We start from the raw sequence: 15528 nt of genomic DNA, 5'->3' as shown, positions 1-15528 counted from the left end.
GGGTGGGGCCTGCATTCCACGGGGGACGGCCCTCCCAGGCAGGCCATCCTGCTGTGGCCACAGGTAAACATGCGGGGGCGGAGCCCCCAGGGAGGGACTGGATGGCCCAAGCCCCACATGGCACCCCCACCCATGTCTACATCCCCCACCTCAGGCCACCCAGAGCTTGGGGCCACAGGGAGGGGATGAACTCACAGCGACAAAGGAACCCCCCTACCGTGTTGGGGGGGGCAGAAGGGCGGGGGGAGGCACCTGAAGCCGTCTGGCCTGGAGCCGCGTGGGACAGGCCTGTCCAGGGCCCCCGTCAGCTCCTCAGGTCCCTGCTCTCCTGAGTCCCTGTCACTGAGACTTCCAGGGTCAGGCAGGACCTCCTCCAGCCACAAGGAAAGGGGTTCTCTGCAGAGCTGCACCCCCAGACTGTGACAAGCAGACCCGGGCATCCGTGTGGAGAACCGGCCCTGACAGCTGTGCCTGCCTCATCCCTGGATGGCCACCTCACATCCCACAGGTCAGGTCATAGGACAGAGTCTGCTCCAGACAGGCATACCCCCCGCCCCGCCCCCTGCAGAGCCCTGGATACAGCCCTGGATACAGGGCAGATACAGGTCTGCCCAGTGCCCCATGGCCAGCAGGCGCCAACATCCTCCTAGGATGAGGGCCCCACGTCTGTGGAAGAGGGCAGTTGAAGGTGGGAGGTGCCAGGCTGGCTAGAAGCCACCACTCCTCTGTGAGCCTCTGTCCCCCGTCTAGACAGTGGGGGTAGCAGGTGTGACCCTGTCCTCCCAGGTGACCGAGGATCTAGGAGATGGACTGTATAGCAGTCAGCTTGGCTTGGGGCAGCGGGGCGGTCTCTGGCTTCAGGAACCAGAGTCCAGTTTAAAACAGAAGAAGGACACCTGGGTGGCTCAGTGGTTGAGCGTCTGCCTTCGGCTCAGGGCATGATCCCGGGGTCCTGGGATCAAGTCCCACATCAGGCTCCCCAAAGGGAGCATGCTTCTCCCTCTGCCTATGTTTCTGCCTCTGTATGTCTCTCTCGTGAATGAATAAATAAATAAAGTCTTTAAAAAGCAAAATAAAATAAAACAAAATGGAAAAAGAGGGCGTCTGGGCAGCTGAGTCGGTCAAGCATCTGACTTAATTTCAGCTCAGACAGTGACCTCAGGACTGTGGGATGGAGCCCTGCATTAGGGCTCAAGATCCTTACCCTCTGCCCCTCCCCTTACTCACACTCCCTCCCTCTCTCTCAAAAATTAAAATTAAGTGAATAAATAAAACCAAAGAAGAAGGTGTGAAGCCTGCCCCCCCCTGACCTAGCACATGCACCTGATGCCCCGGTCTCAGACCAGCCCTCAGGCCCTTGTCCAGAGACCTCATGGGCCAAGCCGATTGGAGCAGATCGAGACAGCAGTAGGCTCTGGGTAAACCAAGCTGCCGTGGCCGCCTTACCCCCAGACCAAAATTCCAGGCTAATTGATAGGACAGCTAGGTCCCCCAAGAGGCACCCCAACAGTACCTGAAATGATGGCTGTCACAAGGCCACAGCACACGGGGACTCTCCTGAGCCAAGACACAGGCCTCTCCACTTGCCCCTGCAGGTGTGAGCACAGGCCACCCACCCCTCACACAGCGACAGAACCCACCATACAGCACAGGGGCCACTCCCCTGCCCTAGACAACAGCCCCACCTGGAGCTGTCCTAGGGCAAGGTCGGCTACCTCAGGCCAGAGGGTGACCAACAAGGTGACCAGACAGCTCTGGGGTGAGTGTAAACAGCCAGGGTAGCGAGCTGGCACGAGTCCACACCTGCCGCAGACCCCAGATGATAAACACATGTGACCTGCCCATGTTAGGCTCAGGCCTAAGCCCAGGAGTGTTGAAGACCGGCATGAGAGCCAGAGATCTGCCTCGGTGCAGTCTCTTGGGGGCAACGATGGACGACTAAATAGTGCACAAAGAAGCAGGATGAGAACAAGCCTTTCCCCTGGGGGTAGATGGGACCTGGGCCTGGAGATCCTGCAGAGGATGGTCCAGTGCAAAGGCCCTGGGGTGGAAATGCTCTCAGGAAACCCAGGGGAAGGCAGTATGCCACTCTGCGTCTCCGCCACAGAATGGATCTGCTATGACCCCTCTATCCAGCAGTGCCAAACTGTAGCAGAACCCACTCTATTAAAAAAAAAAAAAAAAGAAAGAAAGAAAGAAAGAAAGAAAGAAAGAAAGAAAGAAAGAAAGAAAGAAAGAACCCACTCTGAAAAAAAAAAAAAAAAAAAAAAAAGAACCCACTCTGTTTGGCTGTGGTCCTTAAAGTGGGTTCCCAGGCCAGGCCACCAGCATCACCTGAGAATTCAGTGGCAGCATAGATGCTCAAGCTCTCCAGGAACAGGGATGTGCCCTAGACTCAGAATCCACTCTCCAGAAGGTTGTCTAGAGACCTAAAGGACCTGATGTGCTTTTTCCAAGTCAGAAGGAGCAGGCGACATGACCGTTCATCACAACCTACTGGCTGTGTCTGTCTTTTGTATTTGGTTTTTTAAAAAGATGTATTTATTTATTTTAGAGAGAAGGTGTGAGTGTCAATGGGGCGGGGGGCAGACTCCTCACTGAGCACAGAGCCCCATGCGGGGCTCGATCCCTGCAACCCCAAGATCATGACCTGAGCTGAAATCAAGAGTCACACATCTAACCGAGTCACTCAGACCCCTCACACCTGTGTCTTGATGCTGCATCCAACCTGACAGTGTGACCTGGGGCCTCCTCTTCAAGGACAACAGCTTTCTGTTCCTGCCATGTGGAGCCCCCACTCCTTTGGCCTCAGGCAGCCGTCCTGAAGTCCCGGCAGTGAGGAACTGGCTGGCTCGTGTCCACCGCCCTATCTCCAGGACGAAGACATTGTCCACTCTACTGCAGCAGGCGGGGCTTTGGAGGAGCTTCTGGGCCACTGTTAAGTGGTGAATCTGGTGGCCACCCTCAGGGCCAGGGCTACCCTTCCAAACATGGGGGTCTGCCCCAAGCAGGCCAAGTGCTCAATCTCCCCAGCCATAAGTCCAGGACTCGGGGTTGGGGTGCTGACTCAGAACCTCACCCTTGTGACTCAGCCAGCCCACAGCACCCTGAGTCTCAGCCTCTCCAGTCTGGCTTGTGCAAACGGGCAGCCGCAGAGCAGAGCCCGGTTGGCCCTGCTCTCTGGGGGCCCTTCCGAGCAAGAGGGAGGAATGCCACCCAGGCACCTCCCACTGGCAGGCCAGGCGGAGTCACTGGCCAGGTGGGGTAAGGGGACAAAGGCCCTCTGCAGGGCTGAGGGAATGTGGGGGCTGGGGGCGCTGGGTGTTTAGGGTGGTGGCGGTCCTCACCTGTGTCTTTATATGGGAGTCCCTAACCCTGGTTCCGCCTTCCCACTGTCTGCCTTTGTCTCCCTCTTAGAGAAATGGGTCGTTGGGCATTGGCCCCTTGACCCTTCCTCCCCAGCAAACATCCACCCCAGCACAGAGCCTACCCTCAGAAGGCACCCCACAAATAGCATGCAAGCCCCTTGCAGAGACAGTGTGAGGACCAGATGACAAGTGTTGCTGGGGGTGGCCTTGGCGAACCTGAGCTGCAATCTGCTTTCTGGATCAGGCAGGAGGTCAGGGGACCTGTCAGAGAGCCCGGGGGTGTGATGAGAGATACGTCCTGAGCCAACCAGCACAGTGCACCGTCCGGGGACCAGCCTTTGTAACGGGCCGGGCTGGGTGTGGTGGCTTCTGCGTCAACCTGGGGAAGCTGTTTCACATTTAAATCCATTGACTGTAAGCAAAGCAGATGACCCTCCATGAGCCAACCGGATGAACCGAGCAGAGGAGGCCCCTGGGAAAGAAGGAATCTCTGGGGCTGCCCTGTGGAATGTGGACTCAGGATTGCAACATCCACCCTTGCCTGAATTCCCTGCCTGCCTCAGGAGCCCGGGCCTGTCACAGACGCCTTCCTTGCTCCCCCATGTGTGTGCGTGTGCATGTATACAGCTTCCAGTGGAGGATGACCTACGCATCCTGGTCCCTCTGGCCCCACTGCTCTGACTGCCCCACCGGTGCGGAGCTTCTAGGCTGGCTCTACAGCCCAGACCCAGGTGGCTGCAGGCCTGGGAGGACAGGCTGCCAGAGGCCCCGCGTGTTCTCTGGAAATTCAACAAGCTCATGATATGAGCAAGGGAAAAATCAACATGGTCTGCTCCCAACAAGCAGCCTGGCCCCACACAGAAGAGCAGCCCCGGGGGCATCGAGGCACGGGGAGGCACGGGGCTCTGTCCCCTGCTCACGTGAGGTGCCCTGAACAGCACACCCAACACTCACTTCCCTGTCCTCCACTCTGAGGTTTGGACGCAGAGCAGCGCAGAAGGCAATAAACACCTGCTTCCAAGCCTCACGCCTGCATGTCCTCTGCCGTCGGAGATTTTACAGGGTCCGCGATGCTAAGCTGACTCAGCTCACCTCCCTGCGATCCCACTCCCTCCTCTAGGATTTCAGGATATCCTTCTAGAAAGAGCCACTTCTGAGCTCCGGAATCCATCCAGGGTCACTTCCAAGAGGGCATTCAGGCCTGCAGCTGTGGTCTGTCTGGGGCAGGAAAGAACAAAAGGAGGTGCGAGGCCAGGCCTCCTGCAAGCCCATCTGGGCCATCCCTGAGTTCCCAAGAGAATGAAGCCAGAGGCCCTACTGGCGGCTGAGGGCGCAGAGGCCCACACAGCCCTGCCCTTCTGCTTCCTGAGGCGTGAAGCCCAGGCCTCCCTGGAAAGCCCCCACCCCCCACATCTCAGGTCCCCACCAAGTGCCAAGCACCACGTGTGCCAGCAGCTCAGCCAAGGCAGGGCCGCCCTTCCAACACAAGCCCTCGGTGGAGAGAGGCCCTGCTGCTGCCTGCTCACAGAAGGGAAGTCACAGCCCAAGATCACTCCGCCAGTGAGTGACACACCAGGCTGGACCCGCCCCTCCCAACTGAGCTGTGGGCAGCCTGCCTCAGGACCCAGCTCCCCACCGCACTGGTGACAGGTGTGCCCTCACCCCTGGCCCAGCTCCCCCCGACCTCCTCAGTTCCACAGGCTCTCCAGACCAAGGTCTGAAGCACCATGCCATCGTGGGCAGCCCCGCCAAGCCAAGGGCCACGGTCAGCGCTGGCTCCTGGTGATGGAACACAGTCCCCAGAACTGATTAAGCAGTCACTTTGAGAGCAGAGAGTGCAGCTCCTCATGCCCTGGGGGAGATGGCGGGTGGGGACAGGGCTGGCCTGGCCAGCGCTATATGTTCAGTTCCTGGAAAAAGAGGGACGCGCTGCCGGCTCGCCCACTGCATCCTGTTTTTATGGAAACTAATCTAATTCCTAACAGTGCAGCAAGCAGCAGACACCCAAGGGGGTCTTGGGAGGCCATGGAGAGGGGGCCTGGGAGGCAGGAGGGCTCAGTCAGTCTGGCTGGTGGAGCCAGCTGCCCTCGGCCAGCTCCACTTCCCAGGGTCAGAGCCTCGACCCCAGGGGAGGCTTGGGGACAAAGGGCCCTTCCCGGCAGTGAGGAACTGGCTGGCTCGTGTCCACCCCCCTATCTCAGCTGGACCCTGTTCCAGGATGGTTGTCCAGGGGCTGCTGTTCCCTTGAGGCTGCCACCCACAATGGGCAGGTCAGAAAGGACCAGAGTTGCCACTACCTTCGAGGACCTGGTCCTGACCTGGCAGCCTGGCGGCATCAGGCCTTGGCCAGAAGCTACCCCTGAGTCTGCACGCTGTACAGCGGGGACGCTGACCCCACCCACCCGGGAATTGGCCTGTGTGACGCCAGTGTACTGCCATGGGCATGGTACTAGTATCGGCTGACTCTCATGCTATGATACCAGCAGGCTTTTCTCTGTTAACACAAAGCTTGCTGGAGCCTGACAGCGACGCCAGGTCTGGGAGACTCAGCTACCTGTGCAAAGCTGTGAGGCCCTGGCCCCAAGCAGGCCTACTGCCACCTGCTCGCTCCTGTTCCTAAAGGTCAGGGCTGAGTCCTGAGACCCAATAGGCTCCAAGTGGCAGGAAGGACAAGGTCTCAAGGGCATGAGGCCAGGCCCACCCCCAGGCTGCTGTGTCCCCCGGGTCCCCACTGACACACAGAAGGGCCGCATGGCTCAAGCGCACCTCCTCTAGCTGCTGCCACTGACGGCGAGAAACCACTGAGGCCCGGAGAAGCCTAGTGTGGGGGCCTGCCCTCTCTTCTCTCCGTCCTGGGCACCTGCAGGTCTGCAGAAACCTCTCCTCATGCCTCCCCCACGGTGTCCCTCCCACCGAGAGGCCCCCAAGGCCAGGGCCATTCCCACCCACAAGCACACATGATGTCCACTGGCTGGGGTCCCACCCCACCTACTCTGCCGGCCAAAAGGCACAATTCTGTCCTCGCAGCCTGGGTCTGGTGGGGCCCTGTGAGAGCCTGACAGGGACCTGCACGGGCACCATGGGGACAGCCTGGCACCCATCCCCACTGAACCATCTCCTGGTCCCCTGATGCCAGCCACACACATGCTTCTCTGACCAGGCATGAGGCCAGAGCCAGCTTCCAGCGGCGGGACTTGGAACTTCATCCTCTTCAAGCTGAATCTCTGGCTGGTCCCTGAGAGGATGCATGAGAATGGGTGGCCCTGGGGCGGCGGCTGGAGGGCCACTGTCATGCTCCTTCCATCACCAACTCCAACCTGAGAGCAGGGAGTGGTCTCCAGAGGCCAAGCTCTCTGCCCTGGAGCTTCACAGGCATTCTCCTTCTGGGGGCGGGGGGGGGGGGGGTGGCACGGAGGGGCCACCGGAAGCCTCCCTTGTAAGGGGATGGGAGAGGTAGCTGCCAGCACAGGCGCCCTCCAGCCACAAGCAAGGGCTCCGGGTGAGGACAGTGACATGCCTGCCCCAACCACTCCCCTCCACCCTGGGTCACCTGCATTCCGGGCTGGGAAGGACCCTCCTTCTGGCAGCCCAAACATCAGCCATGACATGCATCTGCTGCTGTCCTGCAGGAGTGCCCAGCAGCCCATGACTCAGCCCAATCCAGCAGGTTCCACTGTCCCCACCCATGGGGGCCTGCAGCTCAGCATCTTCCCCCCACCAGCCACCACCTCGGCTTTGGGACATCACCGTGCTGCCCTAGATTCCTCCCCGGTGAGAGCGCAGACGTGCTTTGAGGAGCTCCCTAATTAGAGCGCTCTGTGGCATGCCATGCCGGTGGTGGCCAGTGGCCGCAGGTGCAGCCCTCCCACCTCGGGACCAGCTGATTCAGATTCCTTATCAGCGCAGCCTGAGGCGGCACCCTCCTTGCCTCTCAGATCAACTTCACAAGGTCCCTTAGCCCACGCCACCTGGCGGGTCACCCGGAGGGCCACGAGGCTAAGCAGGGCAGGTGCTCTTCTTATGACTGGGACATAGAGAGGCCCCCGGATGGAAGGGCCCGCCTGCGACACACTGGGAGGTATGTCCTACTTCTGCAGGCGCGGAGCTCGCGGCTGTCCAAAGCTGCTCCAAAGAGGTGGTGTAACTCATCCCAGGGCGCCCAGCAGCTGGGTCTGGGGGACCCGCGTGCAGAAGCTTCTGCCCATGCTTTCCCGTCCGTCTCCCACACATGGCCTCGCAAACCTCCAGGTCTGGGGACTCTCGCTACCTGGCAGCCACGGAACACAGGGGCACACACCCACACTTGAGCCTGAGTGCCAGCACGGCTGCAGCTGCGAGAGCCCCAGGGACGGCATTCAGGACATGGCAGAGGTCATGAGGTCCCAAGGCTACCCCAGCAGGCCCCCCATTCTCCGGGCACATAGAGTGGGGCCACTCCCTGCAAGGCCACTGGTAAGACCAAACCGCTACAGCCGAGGCCCTGGGGTCCAGCACCTCGTGTCTCCGCGGCCAACATCATCACATGTGGATGTCCCTGACCCCAGCATGGTGGCCAGCAAGGAAGCTGGGGACAAGCCCTGTTGCCCAGTGGCCCGGACAGCTGCGTGCACTCATGTGACCCTGCTGCCAGCAGGTGCCACCACCGAGGACAATTTGATGAGGACACTGCCCCCAGTTGCAATAACTGCCAGACAGCCTGCCAACACTGCATGCCCTGGAAGCCCCCCGGCCAGAGAGAGCACAGTGCTTGGGCTTCCTTCCCGGCAAACAGTCACCAGTGCCCCCCCACCTTCTCGAGGGGACGACCCCTCTCTGTCCACAACCTCAAGTCACCCTGGGCAAAGGTGGAGCCACTGAGGCCACCCTGCTGGAACCCACCTGCTGCTGGCCTATACCCTGGGCAGCACCGGCCTCCCCACAGGGGCCACTTCATCTCAACACCACCGCAGGGCCTCCTCCCCACCCCAAGACACAAGATGGGCACAATGGCTCCTGGCCCCTCGGGATGCCCAGAGCATCCATCAGGCTCCGGAAAATGGCACAGCCTGTCCAGCCCCTAGCGTGTCTGGCCTCCTCTGGAGTCCTCTCTCTGCCTCGGGACCCAGGGTCTCCTAGATTCCAAGGGATGTGTCCCCTGTGGCCCTGGCACAGGACTCAGCTCCTGACCTTGTCCCTTGCTTATCACACAGGGGTCTGGGGATCCTGACTGAGTGGACAGCGTGCCCTCTGACAACAGAGGGCGGGGACCATGGGGCAAGAGAGCACAGGAGAAGACAGGCAGGGGGTCAAGTGAGTGGAGTACAGACCCCCTCAGAGGACAGGATGGATGGACAGGTGCTGCCTCCATGAGGAGAGGAGGGCCTCAGGCACAGGACATAGGGATACAGGGCCCAGGGCTCCCCTTCTCCCCCCCAGGGTCCAGGATCCCATGTGGAACAGCCTCCCAGCCAGACGACACCCCCACATGTTGCTTCCGTGGTGGCTGGGGTCATCCTCAGGAGGTCCACCCGCCCCTTGAAGCAGGACAGTCTTTGCCAAGGTGAGAGTAATAAGCAGAGTGCCCACTGCCAAAGGACTGGGGCTGCCTGGCCCTGAGGCTCCCCATGGGACCTCTGAGCCCCTGTCCCTGGATCACCACCTACACCAGCGAGTGCCCCCATGTTCCCCCATACTGCTGAGGCCCTGCTTCTGACCTTCAGAGATTAGGGCCCATCCCAGCCACCTCGCTCTGGGCTACCAAGATGTGCCTGGTGATAAGGTCCAGGACACAGTTTCTGAGGCAGGACAGGAAGTGTCACCACACAGGGCTCAGGAATCAGGGGGTGGCTGTGACCCCAGACACCTGGAGCTTCAGAGGGCAGCCTCGAAAAGTGTCCACGTGACAGGCGTCCAGAGCCTCTCCGTATGCGCCTCCTACGGCCCACACGACCGTGCTGGTCCAGGAGGCAGGAAAGGAAGCGGGAACTGGGGTGGGCCTGGGCAAGGACCTGCAGCCAGCTCATCTGCCAGGCGGGTGCTGAGAGCTCGAGGACATCATGAACACAGAGGCGGAGTCGGGGACTGGAGGACCTAGTGGGGCACACCAGATGCAACGTCTGTAGGCCCTGGGGCTGCCCAGACCTGGAGTCAGTGGTGCGACTCCAGGGACCTTATCCTGAGGGGAGACAGTTGGGAGAAGGAAAACATGCTGTGCACACAGGTGTTCGCTGTGTCCCAGAACAATGGGGGACAATGGAGCAGGAGGCCCACCAGCAGATGAAAGAAACCCACTTCACCCAACAGACAGCCCAGGGGAGGCCGGGCTGACCAGAGTCCCAGCCATGTCCAGCCCCAGGACAACAGCAGGTGACAGCAGGCAGTCTCCGGAAGACTGTGGGTCAGAGGCCCTGGGGGGAGAGGTCTGAGCAGGAGGCCGGGGATGAACAGGAGGTGCCCCAGAAGGAGTGGAGGATCTAGTCAGAGCTCAAGGTTGCCAGGCAGGACACACCAAGAAGCCTGCCAAGTGCCAGCACCCAGGCTGCAGTCACAGCACACCGGGCAGAGGAGGGTGTGGTGGTGGGAAGGCGACCCCATAAACACAGTACATGACAAGCTAACGGGACTTGGAATTATGGTTGCCTACTCCTGATTAGACACTTAAGAAAAGGATTAGAGAGGGGCCCAGGTGGCTCAGTGGTTGAGCATCTGCCTTTGACTCAGGTAATGATCTCTGGGTCCTGGGATCAAGACCACATCGGGCTCCCTGCTGAGGGGTGGTGTGAGTCTGCTTCTCCCTCTCCCTCTGCCCCTTCCCCTGCTGTGCTCACTTTCTGTCAAATAAATAAACAAGATCTTTAAAAAAAAAAAAAAAAAAAAGATTAGAGACACCTAGGTGGCTCAGTGGTGGAGCATTTGCCTTTGGCTCAGGACGTGATCCTGGAGTTCCAGGATCGAGACACGCATCAGGCTCCTGCATGGAGCTTGCTTCTCCCTCTGCCTATGTCTCTGCCTCTCTCTGTATCTCTCATAAATAAATAAATAAAATCCTTTTTAAAAAAATAAAAGATTATGGGATCCCTGGGTGGCGCAGCGGTTTGGCGCCTGACTTTGGCCCAGGGCGCGATCCTGGAGACCTGGGATCGAATCCCACGTCGGGCTCCCGGTGCATGGAGCCTGCTTCTCCCTCTGCCTGTGTCTCTGCCTCTCTCTCTCTCTCTCTCTGTGTGACTATCATAAATAAATAAAAATTTTTAAAAAATAAATAAATAAATAAAAATAAAAGATTAGAATCGGCAAGCCAAAAGCAAGAAAACATTTGCAGTACACATAGCTGATAAAAAGTTTAGAATCTAGACCCAAAAAGAACGCCCATGAATCAAAAATAAAGACCTGCAACAACGTTTCTAAGCAGATAACTTTTAGAGGCACATCACAAGAGATATCGCATGTGATGAGCATCACTTGGTGTGAGTGTGATGCAGACAGACCGAGGAGACCCAGGAGACACTTCACACCCAGATTGGCTGCCACAGGAGCCCCGCTTAGGCACAGGAGCGTGCAAGGTAGGTGGAAGTTGCAGGGGGCATCGGGGGGGGGGGGGGGACACTGAGCCAGAGACATGACACAGGGGTTTGTGCCCAAACGACCTGTCAGCTGGAGGGGCGGCCGGATAAGCTCAGGGACAAGGCCACGGAGCAAGGTCTGGGGCAGGTGCAGATGGAGGGCTGGCAGGTTGGGAGGGGCTGGGGAGCTGCCACTTGGGGACGTTTGCACTGGCAAAGGTGGCATGCCAGCGCAGACCGATGGCATCTGCAATGTCCAGCAGATGGCACAGGTGCAAGCCCGCAGGGGAGCCAGCACCTCAGCATGGTGTCCTCTGCTCCTCTGGGGGACAGCATGAGAGCACCTCCTCTCTGCCACAGGACACAGACCTGCCTTGGGACAAAGCCTGGCCCTCTGGAGTGCCCCCTAGGAGCTGTGAGCCAGCCCACCGCATGTAGGAAAGGACAAGCAGCGGGTGGCTCAGTGGGCACCGAAATGGGCTGCTGTTTCCCATTAAAAGCTCCCTTTAGGGGTGCCTGGGTGGCTCCGATGGTTAAGTGTCTGACTCTTGATTTGGGCTCAAATCCTGACCTCAGGGTCTTGGGACCACTCTGAAGGGAAACTGCCTGAGATTCTCTCTTCTTCCCTCGGTCCCTCCCCCAGCTGGAGCACTTGCACACTCGCCAGCATGCTCTCTCTCTCTGATACATAAATAAATCCTAAACAAAAAAATAATAAAACTGGCTTTAATGTTGTTACGGTGATGTGTCTCAGCGGTGTTTCAGGCATAAAGAGAAATCAGATACACGAGTGAGGAGGACAGGAGCAGAACAGGCTGATGGGCCGGGCCCTACAGCTTGTCCCCGGGGGCGGGCTGCCTGCCTGGGGACCCCCCGACCGGGTCCTCTCCTGCTTTGCCCTGTCCCCACAGCGAGCACGGCAAGGGGGAGGGACAGACCAGCTCCCACATGGGCGCCGTGGGGCGGGCTGGCGGGCTGAAGAGCGCCCAGGCCTCCAGGCCCCCGTGTGGGGCGGCTCCTCCCTAGCGGCGGGCTCTGAGGCCACTGCAGCCACCCCTCCGCTGGCAAAGGAAACCACAGGAGGTGGCTGAGGCAGCCGGGCTCCCTTTAGCCTGAACGCGAGGAAGGAGAAGTGGCCCTGACTATATATACTCATGGAGAAAAACAGCGCGCAGATCGGGCCTGGTAAACAGCTGGCCCGTTATGGGGAGCCTAAAAATACCCCCCTATAATTATGTTATTAAAACACACCAGAAACATCGACCCACCCCACTGAGCACAGTCCCCGCGAGACGCTGCAGGGAAGCAGGAGGACACCCACGTCGGTCTGAGGGTGCCCTGGCGTCACCCGGGGCCTGGCCCGGCCAGGACAGCTGCCTGGTCGCGCGGGGTGGCTCTCACGTCCCCAAGTGGGTGGTGGCTTCCCCTCGGGCTGAGGGGAGCCGTTCCGTCTCAGCCTCATCTATCTGCTCCCGGACAAAAGGGGAAGCTTCTCGGCTTCCATTCCCAAGAGACACTCGTACTCGAGGACAGCAGCAGCGTGACCCTAGACACCCAGGAGCCACGGTAACTCAGAGACCCCTTCACTGACAATGGCAGGGGAGACTGAGGCCTCCAGGGCGCATCTGTTTATGCTAGAACAGGAGCACACAGCCTGGGGCCTTCCTTCCAGAGCACCGGCGACAGGTTCAGAGAATTAAGGAGGACGCGTCAACATATCTGAGCACAACATCACTGTTTCATGGAAAGTACTCATATATTACTCGTGTAATTAAAAGTAAACAGAAGGGGCAGCCCAGGTGGCTCAGCAGTTTAGTGCCACCTTCGGCCCAGGACCTGATCCTGGAGACCCTGGATCAAGTCCCACATCGGGCTCCCTGCATGGAGCCTGCTTCTCCCTCTGCCTGTGTCTCTGCCTCTCTCTTGCTGGCTCGCTCTCTCTCTCTCTGTCTCATGAATAAATAAATAAAATCTTTAAAAGATTTAAAAAATAAAATAAAAGTAAACAGAAAATCAAAGCAGGAAGCCTCCACCCCAACTGTCCACCCAGCCCCTTCCTGCACGCCTCCCGCCCCCACCTGTCACCCTTGAGGGATTAGTGCCCCATCCAGATAGGGGCCCCCAGCCTGGCCGCCAGCTTCTGTCCTTGCCAGGTGCTCCGCTGTGCCTCCAGCCTGCCCGGCTCATGCCCAGCCTGGACTTTGCTCTACGTGACACTACGGGGGACGCGGCACTGTGGGAGGTATGTGGGGACTCCTGCATGGTGGCTTCGCTGCATGGCTTTCCTCCCACCCGTCCCTTGCACAGTGCCTCGCGAACACACCCAACAAGGCACTTAGAGACCAAAGCTACCGGGAGCCGTGGGATCCCAGATGACCCTCTGCAGCAGAGGAGGCATGGCCTGTGAGAAGGGGAGAGGAATGAACCCCAGCGCCCTTGCCCACATCCACCACCATTAGCACCAAAACAGAGCTCAGGCTCTTGGCTCCTGCCCAGGGCTCTGTCCCACGAGATCTGGATAAGAGAACACTTGAATGAATTCGGGAAACACTCCAGAATCTGTGTGGGTGGGTGGAGCGTATGGTGGCCGGGGCAGGGGGGGTGGGAGGAACAAGCTGCAGAGACCCTCCATTCCTTGGCCCACTGGGCACACACCTCCCCCTCCCTGGGAACTGACGGCGGCTGACAGGGCAACCCTGTGTGCCCGGGATCCCAGGCCTGGGGACCCCTTCCACTCAGCTCCCCAGACACCTGGCCTGGCTGCTGACCACCAGCACTTAGGCCTGAAGTGCCGGCACATCTGGGAAAGCGCTCTGGGGCTCCTGGCCCACCGGGACTGTGTGTGGGAGGGCTGGCCACCTCCTGCTCCCATCCAGAGCCCTAGACACCACAGAGATTAGAGACCTGGAAGCCGCCTTCAAACTTTTATTATCTCGTTTACAGGCCGCCGGGAGAGTGGTGAGGGCCTGACAAGTTCATTCAGAGCAGGACACAAACCCCTCCAGCAAAGTCAGCTACGCCTCTCAGAGACCTGTCACCCCACGTTCCCATACAGGTAACATCATGCCAGCAGGTGTGGGCTCACCTGCTCTAGGACAAGAAACGCTTCATCCCTAGCTTCATCACTTCCTACCTGCATGATCTCAGGTGAGTAAATTAAGTTCCCCACCCACTGGGTTCCTCCTGGAGAAAACAAGCTAAACTCGGAGAAGTTCAAAGGTCAGGATCCAGACAGAGCTCAGGTGTAGAGCAGTGGTCCTGCCCTGCCCCGCCCACCTCCCCAGAAGGCTTCAAGCTAAGCAGGACAGGCAGCCAGCCACCCTGCTCCGCCTCTCCCTACCCCCACCCCTGCCCCGCAGGAAAAGCAGGAGGCAGACACTCGCCATGGATCTACTGTACGGCAGATGCGTGCTGCCTTATTAATTGCTTCTGGAATGCTTGAAGTCTTTACCACGAAGAAGTACACAAGTGCTTTGAGAACCAGAAGGAAGAAGATCTACATTAAAATAAGAACCCACGTGGGGCACCTGGGTGGCTCAGTCAGTTGGATTTCGGATCTCGGGGTCCTGGGATAGGGCCCTTCCGCGTGGGCTCTGTGCTCAGTGGGGCATCAGCTTGTCCCGCTGCCCCTCCCCCTGCTTGCTTACTCTCTCTAACAAATAAATAAAATCTTAAAAAGAATCTACATAAATAACGTCTACGTGTTTCTAAAATAGGTAACACAGAAAAGACCAACATTTTGTTGCACTGTAAGATGAAGGGGGTTTCTGAGGACCAGAGTGGTCAGGAATGGCATTCTGTAAGAGGAGGCTCACAGTAGGCCCTGAAGACACTGGTGGCAGAGGAAGGGGCATCCACTGCCCTCTGGGGGGCTGGCCCCATGTCAGGACCCCAGCACAGGAGGCTGTCCCTGAGGCTGTGCTCAGAGCTGCTGGGCCCATCAAGGTGGAGGCGAGAAGGCTCGCCCCTCTTTCCCTTCATCTCTGAGCACAGGAGCAAATTTAGTGCTCTGTCAGAACAGGAGACACCGCCCAGGAAGCAGCCCTGGGGCCAGGATCTGAGCCCGGGGACTCCTCCCACCCCCAGAGAAGACACTTCCTCTGCAGGACCCTTCCTGGCCAACGTGGGGCTCTCTAGGTCCTGCTCCTAGTGCGGTGACCACAGGTGGCCCGTCATCAGCTCCTCGGTGGGCCCTGCCCCTCCCTCAACAGGCACACAAGTGTACACGCACACCTGGGAGCCTATCCACCAGACTCCTCAGGCCTACTGACTCACTCCATCTTCCCAGGGGCCTCAGAGAGGCAGTGTCTATCTCCAGCTCCGTGGCCACCCGGGTGTGGGTGCACCTGAAGAGCACGGCCCCGGGATGGGACAATCCCAGGCTCCATGCTGGCCTGAAGCACAGAGCCAGCCCCCACACCCCCTCTCCCCTTTCCCCCAGTTGGCAAATCCATCCTCCCACTGCCTTCCTGTCTGATCACAAGGGCGTCAGATGGTAATGATGAAGAGAAGGAAGTGCCCATTCTACACGGTAACACTTCTCAGTGACAGTGTGGCACAGGTGATACCCCAGGCACAGCGGGAGTCCCACAGGGAGAAGCCATACTGCCACAGCACAT

The 15528-nt window shown here is 59.0% G+C and overlaps 1 protein-coding gene and 1 long non-coding RNA gene across 5 annotated transcripts in view; one reads left to right on the top strand and one right to left on the bottom strand.

Moving 5' to 3' along the window:
- PIEZO1 (piezo type mechanosensitive ion channel component 1) overlaps positions 1 to 15528 on the bottom strand; it is a 56164-nt gene that overhangs the window by 37514 nt on the left and 3122 nt on the right. The window lies entirely within an intron of this gene.
- Positions 12222 to 14597, top strand: LOC112646821 (uncharacterized). Its single transcript, XR_003127916.3, has 3 exons — positions 12222 to 13151; positions 13853 to 14056; positions 14269 to 14597. It is a non-coding gene; the product is annotated as an uncharacterized LOC112646821 (long non-coding RNA).

This window comes from Canis lupus, chromosome 5, assembly GCF_003254725.2.
Source record: "Canis lupus dingo isolate Sandy chromosome 5, ASM325472v2, whole genome shotgun sequence".
Classification (NCBI taxonomy): domain Eukaryota; kingdom Metazoa; phylum Chordata; class Mammalia; order Carnivora; family Canidae; genus Canis; species Canis lupus.
This window is presented reverse-complemented; position numbering and strand designations above follow the sequence as displayed.